An 18,005-nucleotide genomic window follows, 5' to 3' on the forward strand; every position below is an offset into this window, starting at 1 on the left:
ACGATTTAAAATATTTTCCTTTGATTTTTAAATTTTAGTTAATTGTTTATTTTTAAAAATGGTGCAAGGTATTTTCAAAGTATTTATATATATATGTAAGAGGGGAAAAAATATTCTATAACATTTTAAGAAAACAACCGTTGTCTTTTTTGGGTCAACGACAAAGGTTTTAACAAGCCGTTGTCTATGGACGTGCTTTTTGGTTGCTAAGACAACGGTGTTGTGCTGGTTTTTTTATTTAGCTAAGACAACGATTTTGTTAAAACCGTTGTCTTTTATGGGTTACGACAAAATTTTTTATACCGTTGTCTATGAGCGTGTTTTTTTAGTAGCTACGACAACGGTTATTAATTCCGTTGTCTATGAGCGCGTTTTTATGTAGCTAAAACAACGGTTTTTAACGGTTACGACAGGTTTATAAAAACGTTGTCTATGTACATTTTTAGGGCCTAAGACAATGTTTAAAAAAAATGTTGTCGTATTACTACAAGAAGCAAACGGTAGTCTAAAATTGTTTATTTAGCGACTATTTTTATAGCGTCGGTTTCACAAAACTGTCACATTTTTAAATTAGCGACGGTTTTGTAACAAAACCTTCGCAATTTTAAATTAGCGACGGTTTTTTACAGTCGCTAATTTAAAAATTGCGACAATTGTTTAAACAACCGTCGCTAATAGCGATGGCTTTAGCTTTAGCGACGGTTTTTGTTAAACCATTACAAATTTTCTATAAATATCCGCGTCCTCGGTCCATTTTCTTCCCAAAACAAATTTTTCTCTCTTCCACGATTTTAATTTCGCTTCAATTCTTGATATATTTTTAAGTGTTAGTTAAGATTATAAATATTATTAGTTTAGTAAGATTGTAAGTTTTTTTGTTAGATTTATTAAATTATAAAAGTAATTTTTTTTATTTTACGTACAACAATAGCGACGGAAATGATATGAACAACCAATAATATGAAAAACCGTCGCTAATTGACCTTTAACAACGATTTTTCAGTGCTACGACAACGGTTTTTCTTCGTCATTTTTAGTTGTCTACGACAACGGTTTTTCACCGTTGTATTCGAGCGCACTCTTTAACCACATGGCCTTTAACAACGGTTTTACAAGACCTACGACAACAGTTTTTCACCGTCGTCTTTAGACGTATACGACAGCGATTTATCACCGTTGTATTCGAGCGCACTCTTTAACCACATGGCCTTTAGCAACAGTTTTACAAGACCTACGACAACGGTTTTTCACCGTCGTCTTTAGACGTCTACGATAACGGTTTTTTGGTTGATGATTTACTCTAGAGTCATCTAGCAAGTCATTTTTTTTTATTTCACGTGCTACAATTTTAATTTTATTGGATTTTGGATCCATTATGGAGTCCAAGGAACTCATCTTATTATTTTCTTTTTTTGGAGGGGGTTTTATCATGAATCATCTAGAAAGTCATTTTATTATTTTATTTTTGTTGGTGATCTTTACTTTCACCGTTTCGGTTATAATAAGTATACAAGTATGTAAATATGGGTTTAAAAAACATATAAATGTGTAAGTATTTAACTAAAAATATGGTTCCACCGCTAAGCCAAGGTCAAAAAACATATAAATGTATAAATATTTAATTAAATATATAGTTCCACCGCTATCACAAAGACAAGTCTTTTGGGTGGGGGAAGTACAGATAAGAAAAACATGGTCACATGTCAGCAAGTCTATTCATCTATGAGAAATATAATTTCATTTTAATGACTTGTTCGTGAATTGTATTCCTTGATTTATGGATTTAATTAATGATTATGTTTATTATTATTAATTGGAACTTTTGGCCTTTCAATGATCTTTTTGTTTTTATTTAAAGCAGTGGTTAAATTCGAAAAGACATGGCTTTCAAAGAGCCTTTCAAGGGTCTGTTCGTTTTTTCTTCTAATAACAATTCATGAACCCCAACTAGGCACCATAAATACCCGATAAACCTGACATACATATAAATAATTTGTTGTTAACTAAGTCGAGCAAAATAATATTTGTTTAGAATTACTTTAAAATATCAACTCCTATGAATAATTATACAGTTGTATCTATCAATTCTTTGAAAGAAAACCAAAAGGATGCATCAATAGGAGTAATTGTTGTTCGCTAAGGTAGTCAGATGGAGACTCAGTTGAACTCAAAATCCATTCGAAAACTAATTTTCATGGATGAAAAGGTTAGTGATGTACTAAATACAAATTTTAAATATAATATCAAGTATTTACTTCAAATTCATATCATACTTTCATATATTATTGTATATGTTGATTTAACATCGTTATGATAATATTATGCATTCAACTCAAGCAAGATATGATTCACGGGCTTCTATTCACAAGTACAATACAACAATTTCAAGACCAGATGCGCAATAATAATACCTACCTTAACTTCGACCCTATTGTTAAAAACATCAATAAATCCTTTCCAAATGTCAACCCAAAACTTGAATTGATTTTTCCAAGTAACTAGAAAAATTGAGGTGCAACCAGACATATCATACGCGCTCAATTTCAGTTTCAAGCAATTTGCAGATATCAAGAATAGTTCATGGAAAGATGAAGATGATCATTTTTATACATTTTTATGTTCATATCGAAATATTATTTGTTGATCAAAATTTGTATGCCCTAACAGATGTTATAGGAATTGTAAAGAGAGTTAAGCATTTGGTCTGTTTCAAAACGTCAAAAAAGTCTATTGCATATAGAAGGGAGATCATATTGATCAATCCAATGTAAGTTCTTACCAAATTAATACTTATAGTTTAATCAAATATCAATGACATGTAGATTTCTATGTAGGTTGGATACAATTACGTTAACTTTATGGGACGACCTAGCATTCAATGAAGGCCTTTTGTTAGAGGCTATGGAAACTGAACATTAAATGATAGCCTTTTTTTAACACAATCCTACCAAGGTCATAAAACTTAACTACTCATATCATTAGATAAAATTCTAATAACATACGTTTCTCTTCATTGGAAAAATGATTCAGGAGTAAATCAATTGCTATCTTTTTCAACAACGGGAAGGCTGCGGAGCCCAATTTGCATCGAAGCTAAGGACTTGATCTCATGGTATAATCTATAGTAAATTCTAATATACACCTCATTTATATTATTGTAAAATAATATTCACACCTTTAGAATGTCATTATTTTGTACACATGAACATATTGGAAACTGATCAAAACAGCAGCAACTTGAATATGATGTATATGGAAAAGATGGTATCAAGTGGAAGACTGTCACTATTGCAAAGTTGCAAAAGGAAACATATATTCTAACTGAGGTATACATGATTAGATCTTGTCCTTATCTACATCATTAGCATATAAATGCTTAACAAGCAATATGTTGCAGTATTTAACATACACACTCCATATATACTCTTGATAAAAACAATAGAAAATTTTAATCACCTTTTCCAAACAAAAACATTGTAGTAGTCAATCCAATATCAATTATTGTTTACCCATGTTATTGTCTACGTCTACAAAATCATTACTATTGTCTCGAAGGAATTATTTCAAAGATTGAGAACAATTCGATCCCACGGCATGATGAATGCGAGAACTGTTTGAAATAAATCACAAAACCAACTGAAGGAGACAATTGCATCCACTGCATTGACTTCAACAGTAAGATCATTCCAAGGTAAGATGATAATCACAACAATATATAAATACAAATAAGATAATTAAATATTTAAAACATACAATGAAATATAAACAAGTATCGTTTATCACTAATTGTACAAGAAAATGATTTGGTGACATGGATTACTTTGTTTGAGGATATTTTTGCGATGTTTATAGGCTTCCCAGTACAAGAGTTCATCGACAAGACATTGAAGGTAACATATTTCATAATATAACAACAGTTCATCTTCGATTTCACATCGATAAAAAATATCATTTTTTAATGTCAGGATGAAATACGTGAACAGTATCTCAAACAACTTGAGGAGCAAAATAATGTCAAACACAAATTCTTGTTTAAGTTAGACAGCAATGTAAAACAACATAATGGCACAGTGTCCATCATAGCGGAAGGATTGGTGACAGATATAAAATTACAAGCCAACTCAGAAGATGTTAAGAAAAGGAGTATTTCAGCTTCAAGTCCAAAGGAAAAAAATAGTTCACCACATACCAGAAAAACAAGGAAAAAAGGTCAACACAACAAGATCACAGAGAAGCCGAAAATCCAATCAATTGACATAGGAGATGAAGAGAAGCTATCAACGTTCACTCGTAGAAGTCGAAAACAAGCTAAAACCCAAGAGACACCAGAAAAGAAAGATATTAATATCAAAAAATAAAAAACTATGAAGGATTGTAAAATTGATCAACTTTGAAAATCATTACTTTACAATAAAATTATTATCTTTATTGTTGTGCCTATTGTTTGTATTATCGATAGTATATGCTTATAACCTTACTTATTATTGTCACGTGCAACGCAGTGTCTTTACCTAGTATGTATAAGTGTGTGTAAATGTATATTCTGAAACGAGGGAAAAAAGCAGAATCCAATTAACACTTATACTAAAAATCACATCGGCGATTAGTGTACTTAAAAGATGATATCGTATATGAGGTATATTTGTTTCTCTCGTATGTTATCCTGGTCGATTTTCTCTCTTTTTGAAATGGGATATTGATTTTGATCTCTTATTTGTAGGCATGGTGCATTGGTCTTGTTTGTTTTGGTATCTAGATCCGAAAGCGTATCAAAACATTTTTCCTACTTCAAATTGTGATTTCTCTTTTCTTAATTTTTTTTTGTTTATTTTATGGTGATTTGTTAATCTGGCATGAGATTTATTTCGTTTAGTCCATTATTGTAATTTCTGCGCATTGTTGTAATGTTGATCATCTGTTATGGTCCCACATTATGGATCTTGACAGGATGCTGTCTATTGTGAATTTGAGACTTTTTAAGAGAGCACCTCTCGATCTCTTGGGTGTGATGCTCGTTGGGAGAGAAACTTAGATCTCGTAAAACAAGATTATGAATAGTTTTTTTTATGATAATCTTTGTTGATTCAATCCATCAATACGTGGGATAGTACAATTATTTAAAATAAGGATAATCATATCCTAACCTAAAATAAAAGAATCAGCATATCCTAAAAGATAATCATATATTAACTTACAATCTTTTGAGAATTATCCCATTTATTCAAACTAAAATAAAACAAAATATATTAAATCAAAGATATTAAGCAGAACGATCTTATCCGAATCATTATTAAAATTCTAATTTAAAATTTTTAGTGTGGTTCATTCTAATTATAGAACGTTCTTATCCGGATCATTATTAATGAGATTATTGAAATGAAAACGCTTTATATAATTTGATTATGTAGAATTGGAGGATGATTAATTTTGAATCTCTATAAATTTTCGTATCATATTGAGAATTCAATATTAATCATTGACGGCCATATATGAGTCAATATTAATTCTAAGTAATTAATAAACTCCTATTTAATTATGATGTTGTCTTTTTTGACATACTGAGTAATGAGACAAATTATACGGTGTCAAAGTTCTTGGTACATTGGAAATACAATAAAATAAATAGCTATGAATATTAATATACAAGACGAAATTCATTCCTTCGTAAAGAAGATAGATATATGCTTCCCTTAAGTGTTGATTCGGGACTTGAATAATAAGAGCGCTCAATTTATGATTAGATCATAAATATATTATTCATTAGAGAATCAATGAGACTTAAGGAAAAAGATATAATTAAAGAGGTTAAGAAAAAACTACCTAGCATTAATTATGAACAATTTATGGAGGATTGATTCATATGTAATGAATATGTAAATGGATTATTCTTTTTTGTTGAGTAATTTTATAGCTATTTTTTCAAGAGTGCAATTCCAAGTTCATAGTGGAATAACTTTGAAATTAATAAAATTAATATATATAAATCAAAGAGTTTAATTTGTTATCAATTTTATTGGAGCTTGAAATTATTGGTCCATAGTTCCTCATGCCATCTTCGATTTACTTATGATATGTATATTAGATTTATCAACTTAAAATTATTGAATTTTAAGTTATTGCTCAATTTCAATTTGTTTGGAAAATTGTAAAGAAAAATGTGTTTTTCTTTTGCGATTTTAATACTTATATTTCCATCTCAATCAATTAATTTTGAATTAATTGTCTAACAATATTTTGTGATAGAGATCACAAAAGGATATACATTCAAAATATTTAATTTTGAATTATTAATATCAATTATTTTTCTTTAAAATTTTATTAGATAAATATTTGAGAAACTGCATTTTGAATTATGGAGGAGATGTGATTCTAATATTTGAGTTGTGTAGAAGATCATGCCTCATCCACTTCAATCACATGTAAAGCACTTCCCTAATAAGAGGGAAATGATATTAAAATCTAAACAAAGTTGTTTATATATCATATATAGAAGATACGATTTTGGTATGAAAAATATTAACAAATTGAGATAATGTACACAATAATATGTTTTCTTAATTTTTTTCTCAATGGTTTCTATTTATAAATAGAAAAATATATCAGTGTATTGATAGGAGAAAAAAGAGAGAGCAATATAGAAATTGGTATATAAACATACCAAAAAGGTTTTGATGATGCTGATAAATGCATTTTGTGCACTTAAATTATCCTTATAATTCATATAAATTGTTAGTTTTTTTGGGCAGAATTATGCGTTTTTGTTATTTTTTGATGTACTTGCAGGAATATAGGGGAAGCTACTACATGGGCGTAAAAAGGATCGAAAATGACGCTTAGAAGAAAATGGTGAAAATGGCCCTCTATGCGCGAGTCAAAGGTGCGCATATGCGCGAAAGATACACCGAAGACATAGCAAACCAGAAAGACTCGCGCATATGCAACGATCTAGGGCACGCATATGCGTGCAAGAAGAAATTCCAGACGCATAAGACAGAGATCTCGCGCATATGCGCGGAACTTGGGCGCGCATATGCACGATAGAAGAAGCTCCATACAGAAATAGGCGCGCATATGCGCTGGTCTAGGTCGCGCATATACGCGCGACGCTAACTTCAGAGTTAAATAGGTTTCGACGTGGGCTTTGGAAGGGGTTCGAAAATTTCTTGACACAGCCGACATATCATAGAGAAAAGGAGTGAAAAAAGTGAGAGCCAACGGAGACGGAGCGCGAAGAATGGAGACTGAAGACGCTTAATCCGGACACGGAGACTCACTTTCATCTCATCGACAGATATTTATAACGTGCAAAAGACGTATAACTTTGGTGAATCCATAAGAGAACCTTGTTTGCATTTATTACATGTTACATGATTTTGAATAGACATATTAAAATCGATAATAGGTAATACAGTTCTATTTATCATTTGAAAAAGGGAATAGAAAATACTGTGAGTTCTTGGTTAATAAATATGGTGCAAATTAATAATATGTTAGACGATTTTAATATAGCATAGGGGAGACTCGACGAAATCATATCTCTAGATTGCTTTACTCATTGAATCTCGACTGTGTGCATAAGATTTACATAATTCTTTATTTGATCTAAATTGATTATAAACCAACTCTTTGATTTTTCTAAATAAAGTTGAACTATGTCAATTATGGTACTTAACATACAATTTTAAATAATTACTCTTCGTGGGATCGACATCTATACTCATACCAGTACTAAAACTTGACACCGTACACTTGTGGTAGTGAAAAAACGCAACAAGTTTTTGGCGCCGTTGCCGGGGAGTAAAGTATTTAATTGCATATTGATATCATTACTAAGTACTATTGATTTTAATTTAGACTTTATTTTATTTTATTTATTTTGTTAATCTATAATCTTTTCTGTTTTGCAGTGCATGCGAAGATATCAAAATCCCGACTTGCTGATTTTTGATCCGAAAATCGAAAGAACTGCCAGGATGTAACGCCCTTGACTGATTTTATAAAATAACAACGGAATTTTAAAATTTTTACTTAGAGGAAAGAAGGATTTAAAATTTTCTTGACATGAATATATTCCCAATATATATACAATCAAAAGTATATACGGGATCAATAAAGTGTTGTATCAAAATACAAAATATCATTTTGCATTCATGTCAAAATTCTAACAAAATATCTTTCTTCCTTCCATCTTCTTGTACATATGACCTCAGCTCCAATCAACGTCCCGGCTCGTCACTCTTATCTGCATCACATGAAATAACTGGAATGAATATAAAACTCAGCAAGTGAAACTCTTACATAACAATTTATACATATCATACTCTGTAAAACATGACTTTGAAATCATTAAATACCATCTAACTCTTAAAACATGAATAACATAGTATAACATGACAATAACGATGATTTCTCTTTTCTCTGGTGGATTGATATCTAAACAGTATCTCTGTCTCTGTACCTATATCCCATCGATATAAATCGATTACTCTGTTGGGATATAAGCCTATGGTCGTTGATCAACTAATTGCATGCAATCTCTGACTATCTATTTATCAATCCAATAAATCATTTGAACTCTCTCTTGGACATTAAAACAAACACTTTGAATACTCTTTTCATTTACATTCCCTTTTATATAATTGAGACATATAAAAGCCTCTAATATACAACAAAGTCTATCCATACATAACATGAATCAAGTGGAAGGGAATAGCATGTTAAAACCATTGAAATACAATACATATACTTCATGTGAGCACAAGAAATGAATTCCACTTACAACCAATGGAAAGCTTGATTCTAATCTCTTGGTACAAATCCTAACACAATAAACCATGTATTGAACCATCAACAACTTAATAATCAAATAACCATACCATAAAACCCATAAAACCAAAACAATCATAAATCCTATAATTTCCCCCAACACCATAATCCAAGAATAACTAAAACCATAAGATTACCTTAGCTCCTTAAATCCAAAATGATCTTGCTCTCACTTCAATAACCCAACTAGAAGCTTGAATCAAAGGAACAAAAGAAAGAAATGAGAACCCTAGCTCTCCCTTGAGCTGAAGAATCGAGAAGAGTGGAGTAGAATGAGGGAAAATGAGCAAACCCTTGTATTTAATCACTTAAAACTTCAAAACACGACTTCACTGTTCACGCACCGCAGGTGCGCTAGTCCTCTCACCGCGGGTGCACTACATAGGTAGAACCACATCCAAAATCCGGAAGAAACGACCGCGAGTGCGCTGCGTCTTCTACCGCGGGTGAGATAGCCATTCTGTCCAAACACCGCGGGTGTGGTAGCTTTCCTGGCGCGGGTGCAGCGTCTCCTGAAGCCAACAATATACTTTGCAACTAGAATTGAATCGCAACGTCGCTTCTCCTCATATTTTGGCAACATTCTCAACATGAAAGTTGCACATTTATGTCTTATCTAACCACTCCAATTGGCCTCATACCAATTGGCTCAACATAAAAATTATCATGAATTTAATCGTAACGTCGCTACAATATAACTACACATCATCTAAAATCAACAATACTATAAATCATAAATCAAAATTCTTAGCATCAAAACTATACCTAAACTTGACCAAATAGTCCATAAACATAAGGAATCTTAAACCGTACCGTTCACTAAGCTTGGATATTACACAGGAGATTAAGGAAAGCAAGGAGAGACGAAATTAAATCAATGGCTGAAAACAGAGATAATCAGAATGAGCTCCCAAGAGAGGTGCCAATCCGAGAACATTTTCGCCTAGTCATCAACGCTCACTACTCTGGAATAGCTCGCGGAACCATTGCTGCTAAAAACTTCGAGCTAAAGCCCGCACTCATTAACATGGTTCAACAGATCAAATTTGGAGGAGCAGCCACTGCAGATCCCCATCTTCACCTAAGAACTTTTCTAGAGATTACGGACACGGAAAAATTAACGGTGTTTCTGTTGAAATTATTCGATTGCATCTGTTTCCGTTTTCTCTTAGGGATCAAGCAAGGATTTGGCTTCAATCTCTACCTCTGGGAAGTATTACTACATGGGTAGATTTGGTCACGAAGTTTCTATCAAAATATTTTCCTCCAGCCAAGTCTGCTCAGCTGAAAATAGATATCACCAACTTCAGGTAGAGAGAATTTGAGGTGTTATATGAGGCTTGGGAGAGATACAAAGAATTACTCAGGAAGTGTCCAAATCATGGATATGCAGAATGGGTGCAGATTGAGTTATTTTACAATGGTTTGGATGGACCAACTAGAGAGAATGTGGATGCAGCCGCCGGAGGTACTATTTTTTCTAAAACACCTGATGAGGCTTATGAATTGCTTGAACAGATGACCATTAACAAATAACAGTGGCCAAGTGAAATATCTGGATCAAGGAAACCTGCTGGAGTGTATGCCGTAGACCCAATCACATCACTTACTGCACAGGTTTCGGCATTAACCACACAGATTGCAGCAATGAACAAAGCATGCCAATCTACGTCTGATGTAGCACTGGTGACTGCCGAAGAAGAGCCAGTTGTGGAGGAAGCTCAGTACATCAATAACAATCGTGGCTATGGAGGTTATCGAGGTAATCCCCCCCTCCCCCTAATACTTATCATCTAGGTTGGAGGAATCATGAGAATTTCTCTTATGCGAACAACAAGAACGTGTTGAATCCTCCACCGGGGTTCAATACACAGAAGGGGGAAGGAGAGCCATCTTTTGAGGATCTAGTCGGGACGTTTGTGGCTGAGTCTGGGAAAAGAATGGCGAGTACTGAGTCTCGTCTTGATAGCATGGAGACACACATGGGAAACATGGGTGCCACGATGAAATCCTTGGAAACACAGATTGGGCAACTAGCAAATGCTTTGAAAGATCGTAATAGAGGACAGTTCCCAAGCAATACAGAGGTAAATCCTAGGGAGCAATGCAAAGCTGTCACACTAAGGAGTGGCAAGGAAATTGGAATCCCAGAGCCAGCTGAAGAGAATGTAGAGAGTCTTGTTGAGAGAGATGATGAAAAGGGTGTAAGTGTTGAAAATGACAAAGTAGAGGAACCTGAGAAATTACTTAAACAGCAGCCCTTACCAAAGGTGAATCTTCCATATCCACAAAGGTTCAAGAAGAAAGGGTTAGATGATCAGTTTGCGAAGTTCCTAGAAATCTTCAAGAAAATACACATTAACATCCCATTTGCCGATGCATTGGAGCAAATGCCCAATTATGCTAAGTTCATCAAGGATGTGATGTCCAAGAAGAGGAAAATTCAAGAATTTGAGACTGTAAAGCTAACCGAAGAGTGTAGTGCCATACTCCAAAGGAAACTACCACAGAAACTCAAAGATCCAGGGAGTTTTACTATTCCTTGTGTTATTGGTGGTTCTAGAATAAATAGGGCTTTATGTAATTTAGGTGCCAGTATTAATTTAATGCCTTTTTTCTATTTACAGGACCTTGGATCTTGGTGAGGTGAAGCCTAGCATTATTACTTTGTAGCTGGCGGACAGATCACTTACTTATCCACGAGGGATAGTAGAGGATGTGCTGGTAAAGGTAGACAAATTCATATTTCCTGCTGATTTTGTCATTTTAGATATGGAAGAGGACCAGAAGACTCCACTTATCTTTGGAAGACCATTCTTGGCCACTGGAAAAGCTTTGATTGATGTGCACAACGGCGAGCTCACATTGAGAGTAGGTGGAGAGGAAGTCATGTTCAACATCTACAACACCATCAGAGGACCAAATGAGGTAAGTACTTGTAATAGCATTGATATCATTGATTCTTGTGTATCCCATGTTGGTGTAGGTAGGATGACGAAAGACTCTTTGGAGAGATTCTTGTTGGAGTCAATTTCTACAGTGGATGAAGAGGATTGGTATGTGCGAGAGGAGCTACTTTCTCTCAATACGCTGCCTAAAGAAAAGATTGATGCCCATCATGAAGAGTTACTTGAAGATGCAAGTAAATAGGTATTAAAAGCATCCCCTGCATTAAGGGATTTACCGAGTCACTTGTGCTATGCATTCCTAGACGAGAGTTCGTCCTATCAGTTAATCATCTCTTCTGCTCTTACTATTGAAGAAAAGGATAAGTTGTTGAGAATATTGCGAGAGTTTAAATCTGTTTTGGGATGGACAATTTCTGATAACAAGGGGATTAGCCCTACAGTTTGTATGCATAAAATCTTGATGCAGGAATCCTATTCCCCCTATGTTGATCATCAGAGGAGGCTTAATCCAGCCATGAAAGAGGTTGTGAGATCTGAGGTATTAAAATTGTTAAATGCTGGTGTTATTTATGCTATATCTGACAGTTCTTGGGTTTCACTAGTACAAGTAGTGCCTAAAAAGGGGGGGTATAACTGTGGTGAGAAATGAGAATAACGAATTGATATCAACTCGTCCAGTGACTGGTTGGCGAGTGTGTATAGATTACAGGAAATTGAATGATGCTACTAGGAAAGATCACTTCCCTCTTTCCTTTATTGACCTGATGCTTGATAGAGTAGGTGGTTATCATTATTATTGCTTTCTAGATGGTTATTCAGGTTACAATCAGATTGTCATAGCACCGGAGGATCAAGAGAAGACTACCTTCACTTGCCCCTACGGTACATTTGCTTTCAGGAGAATGCCATTTGGTCTTTGCAATGCACTTGCTACTTTTCAGAGGTGCATGATGGCCATATTTTCTGACATGGTCGAGGAAATAATGGAAGTTTTTATGGATGATATATCTATCTTTGGTTCATCATTTGATCATTGTTTGCAGAATCTAACGCTTGTTTTGCAGAGATGTCGGGAGAAGAATTAGTGTTGAATTGGGAGAAATGTCACTTCATGGTGCTAGAAGGTATTGTGCTTGTGCATAAGATTTCGGCTAAAGGAATAGAAGTGGACAGAGCCAAAGTTGTGGCAATTGAAAATCTCCCACCGCCGAAGAATGTGAAATGGATCCGAAGTTTCTTGGGACATGCCGAGTTATATCGTCGTTATATTAAAGATTTCTCTAAAATTACTAGACCTTTATGTAATTTGTTAGAGAAAGATTCTACTTTTATTTTTGACTATGATTGTTTGCAGGCGTTTAACAGGATCAAGACAGCACTGATTTCTGCACCCATTATGATAGTGCCTGATTGGAAGGAGCCCTTTGAGCTCATGTGCGACGCTAGCGACTATGCTGTGAGAGCAGCATTGGGACAAAGGCAAGACAAGATGTTCAAGGCTATCTACTATGCAAGTCGTACACTTAAGTCAGCCCAACACAATTACACAACTACTGAGAAAGAGATGCTAGCAGTGGTGTTTGCATTCGATAAGTTCAGAAAATATCTCATTGGCACCAAGGTAACTGTTTTCACTGACCATGCAGCTCTTCGTTACTTGTTTGCCAAAAAAGACGCAAAGCTCAGGTTGATATGATGGATACTCCTACTTCAAGAATTTGACTTTGAAGTCAAAGACAAGAAAGGTTGTGAGAACTAGGTGGCAGATCACTTGTCACGCCTAGAGCTGGAAAAAGAACTGAAGGTGGAGTGATCAATGAGTCGTTCCCAGACGAACAAATCTTCAAGGTAAATGTTACACATCCTTGGTTTGCATATATAGCTAATTTTCTTGCTACAGGAAAATTATCACTAGATTTAACTTATCACCAAAAGAAGAAATTTCTTCATGATGCCATGTTTTATCTGTGGGACGATCCTTTCTTGTTCAAGAGATGCGCTGATCAGATAATTAGACGATGTGTAGCAGAGGAAGAAACGGGTACGATTTTGGAGCAGTGTCATTCCTCACCCTATGGTGGACACTTTGGAGCATCTAGGACAGCAGCTAAGGTATTACAGTCAGGTTTTTATTGGCCTAATTTGTTTAAAGACAGTTATACTTTAGTAAAGTCGTGTGATAAATGCCAAAGAGTTAGCAATATTTCTAGACGCCATGAATTACCACTAACAAATATTTTGGAGGTGGAACTTTTTGATGTCTGGGGTATTGACTTTATGAGTCCATTCCCATCTTCTTTTGGTCAATCTTATATTTTACTCCCTGTTGACTATGTCTCTAAATGGGTGGAAGCAATTGCCACCAGTACTAATGATGCTCGAGTTGTTGTTAAGTTTGTCCACAGGAACATCTTCACAAGATTTGGAACCCCTAGAGCCATAATCAGTGATGAAGGTATGCATTTCTTGTAACGTACCGTACTTTTTACCTCTTAAAATTTGCGAAAAAATTAAAAATTTTCTTAAAAGGGTAATCAAACTTCAATTTCAATAACGTAAACCGTACGTCCCAAAAGTAGTTGCAACAAAATATCTAAAAAGAAAGTTTGACCAAAGTATTTGTTTGAAATCTCATAACCAGCAGCGTGAAATCAGAGTATTTGTTATTTCAAAAAGACTTAAAAACTTGGGCGGTCCTCGGGTCTAGCCTCCTGCTCAGTCCAAGCCAGCTCCTTGGTCCCCACCCCTAGTCTCCTCAAAATCATCCTCACCTGCATCGATCAAGTCTAATGAGTCTAAAGACTCAAGAGTATAAACTGGAAGTAACAAGTAATACGTAATAAAATCACAAGAAACTTTAAAATAGGAAGTACATACTGAAGCTTGAACTTGCATACCAAAAGCTTGGACATACGTACATACATATATAGACGTGCCATTGTCATAAAACTTTTCTTAAACATGCTTGCATACTTGAACATACTTGAACATACATAACTTCATCATTTTACGTAGAGGCATGTTTCAAAGCAAGTGACCCATAACATAATTCGCCTGATCAGACTAAACCACAGTACTGGGCTGACAGGGACGAATCCACTGCCACATACATGAGATCCCTATTCATGCTTTAACGAGTGGACTGGTCCCTGTTCATGCTTTAACGCTTTCCAATCCTGATCTAAACCCGTTCATGATTTAACGGGGTGGATTGGTCCCTGGTCATGCTTTACCGCTTTCCAATCCCATACATAAATTGGTCACAAGACATTTAGCATACCTCAAAAACTTTAAATATTTTCCTTGCACGTCAAACATACTTACTTGGCGTTGAGGGATTCGTTGGATCTCGTTTGGGACCGCTGCTGCAACATACTAACAAGAGTTCAAGTACTTAATTTCCATACTTAGACATAATGATAGTGCTCACCACCCAAAATGGCAATTTTCTTATGATAGTGCTCACCACCCAAATGGCATTGGATCCTCTAACTGATCTCGGCAATCCAAAACAAAGTCCATGGTGATATTCTCTCATTTCCACTCGGGGATAGGGAGCGGCTTGAGCATCCCTACTGGCCTCTAATGTTCTGCCTTCACCTGCTGACAAGTGAGGCATTCAGATACAAATCGACGGATGTCTCGCTTCATACACGGCCACCAATACAAGATCTGCAAGTCTTTGTACATCTTGGTACCTGTTGGATGTATGGAATACGGAGATGCATGTGCCTCTGTTAGAATATCCTCTCTGATCGAATCAACACTAGGCACCCACATTCTACCTCTGTATCTCACAATACCATCAGACACTGTGTAGAGTACACTGCCCTTGGCCTCATCTTTCAGCCTCCATTTCTACAACTGCTCATCTGAAGGCTGTCCACTATGGATTCGGTCTAGCAAATCAGACTTGACTGTCAGACTAGATAGTCCGGGAGCTCTTCCTTTGGAATAAACCTCTAATCCAAACCTCTGAATCTCAGACTGAAGAGGTCTCTGCACTGACAACTGTGCTACAACTGCCACTTTTCTGCTCAAGGGGTCTGCGACAACATTAGCTTTTCCCGGATGGTAGATAACTTCGCAATCGTAGTCTTTTACTAACTCCAACCACCGTCTCTGTCTCATATTCAGCTCTTTCTGCGTGAAGAAATACTTGAGACTCTTGTGATCAGTAAATATCTGGCATTTCTCGCCATACAAATAGTGTCTCCAAATCTTCAATGCAAAGACAACGGCGGCTAATTCTAAATCATGAGTTGGATAATTCTTCTCATGCACCTTCAATTTTCTGGAAGCATAAGCTATCACCCGACCATGCTGCATCAACATTGTGCCTAACCCGAGCTTAGATGCATCGGTGTATAGCACAAAATCTCCTTGCCCTGTTGGCATGGCTAATACTGGCGCTGAAATGAGAGCTTGCTTCAAGGTATGAGACTCGCCACTCCACATGAACTTAGCATTCTTTGTAAGGCCCGAGATTTTATTACCGTAATCTGAGATTAATCTGAAATGATTTATTTATTAATTGAGATGATTATGGAGGAAACGGATCAGACCGGGAGAGCCGAAAGAAGATTTGACATGAGATGTAAGGAGAAGTCCTCGCGCACATGCGCGACGTGTTGGGCGCACATGCGCGAGGAAGACAGAACCATGCGCGCACATGCGCGGAACGTCCAGAGAGTTCGGCGCACATGCGCGGCGGAATACGCGCACATGCGCGGAACGTCCATAGAGTTTGGCGCACATGCGCGGCAGAAGGCGCGCATATGTGCGAATGGTGAAGGCACGAGACAGTAGGTCTCGCGCATATGCGCGACTTATGTGAGCGCATATGCGCGAGCAGTCCGGTAGTTCGGATAAGGCTTCCGGCGCATATGCGCGGCCTTGTGCGCGCATATGCGAGCGACGTGCAGAACATGCAACAAGCCACTTGTCTTTTAGGGGCAACGTGCATATATATATATATATGTATATACAAGCAATTGTTCCTCAGAATGAAAGAGGAAGAAACCGAGGGAAGCTTCGGGTGAAATTTAAGTTACGAGCAATCCGTCCGTCTGTTTTCGAATCCGACTTCAGTACTGTGTTCCTATCAACGTAGGCTACAACTGAACGTAAGTTTTGTTACGTTTAGATATGATTTGAAATTATGATATTGTCAGAATTGAATATGAATCGGATATGGTGTTTCTACTACAGTAGACATTGTATAATTGAAGTCGGATTAAAGAAAAGACTGTCTATACAATTGTTATGATTTTCGAAAGATATTGATTGAGATTTGATATCAGAGTTGTGTTATTACTGATCTTAAGTGTACCGATATTAAGATTATGAATTGTATTGATACTGATTGTGAATTCTGGTAGTATCTCTGTGATCTTGAGATTGACGGGGTTATCGAGACTGTATCGTTATGCCATCGAAACATCAGTTGATTTAGAGTGATCAGATTCAGTAATGATTTTGATGATATCGTTGATATGAATTAGATTTACCTTGTTCAGATATGGATCAGATTATATACTGATTTGAGTATTGATCGGAACAGGTTTTGAATCGAATTATATACTGATATTATATTTATGTGATTGTCATTGCCAGACTGGGTATGGACATATTGGAATACAAGACTTCGTCTTCGTCAGACCGAGAAGACAAATGTATAATTCATGTTTTGTTTGGGGAAGACACAACTCAAATGAAATTCAATTTGAGTTTTCCAATAAAATCACATACTAGAATTATTGTTTATCTTTTTATATGATTATGCTTTGTTTATAGATTTATATTCAAGCATTTGAGATAGGAAAGTCATTTGGTAGATTCGCCAAATTACTAGATGTTCGGTGGTATCGACGCTTCGGATCAGAGTCACTCCTATTGTAGATATTCGATACAGACATGGCTGAAATCTAGGAATAAGACGTACAGTCACCCTGATTGGGAGGGTAGGTGACAGACGGTGACGTCTTATTCACATCGGGATCCCTAGAGTTAGAGTTGAATTGAGTCAAGATATGAATTGAATTGAGTTGCATGCTTATTTTGATTTAGTTTCATAAACTATGAAACCTATTGTTATGGATTTTATGTATGATAATATGCTTTATGATTTATATTGTGTATATGCATGTATACATGTTTTATACTGGGATTTATTCTCACCGGAGTATCCGGCTGTTGTCTTGTTTTGTATGTGTGCAGGACAACAGGTGGGACAGGATCGGGGTCAAGAAGATGATGAGAGAAGGCGAG

At 35.8% G+C, this 18,005-nt stretch overlaps 1 long non-coding RNA gene across 1 annotated transcript in view; it reads left to right on the forward strand.

Annotated features, from left to right (window-relative positions):
- Positions 1 to 1,890: 1,890 nt before the first annotated feature.
- LOC142527498 (uncharacterized) overlaps positions 1,891 to 18,005 on the forward strand; it is a 98,168-nt gene continuing 82,053 nt past the window's right edge. The window contains exons 1-2 of the long non-coding RNA XR_012815471.1: positions 1,891 to 2,206; positions 2,338 to 2,494. This is a non-coding gene — a long non-coding RNA (uncharacterized LOC142527498). The remainder of the gene's footprint in view (positions 2,207 to 2,337; positions 2,495 to 18,005) is intronic.

This window comes from Primulina tabacum, chromosome 15 (assembly GCF_025594145.1).
Source record: "Primulina tabacum isolate GXHZ01 chromosome 15, ASM2559414v2, whole genome shotgun sequence".
In the NCBI taxonomy this organism is placed as follows: Eukaryota; Viridiplantae; Streptophyta; class Magnoliopsida; order Lamiales; family Gesneriaceae; genus Primulina; species Primulina tabacum.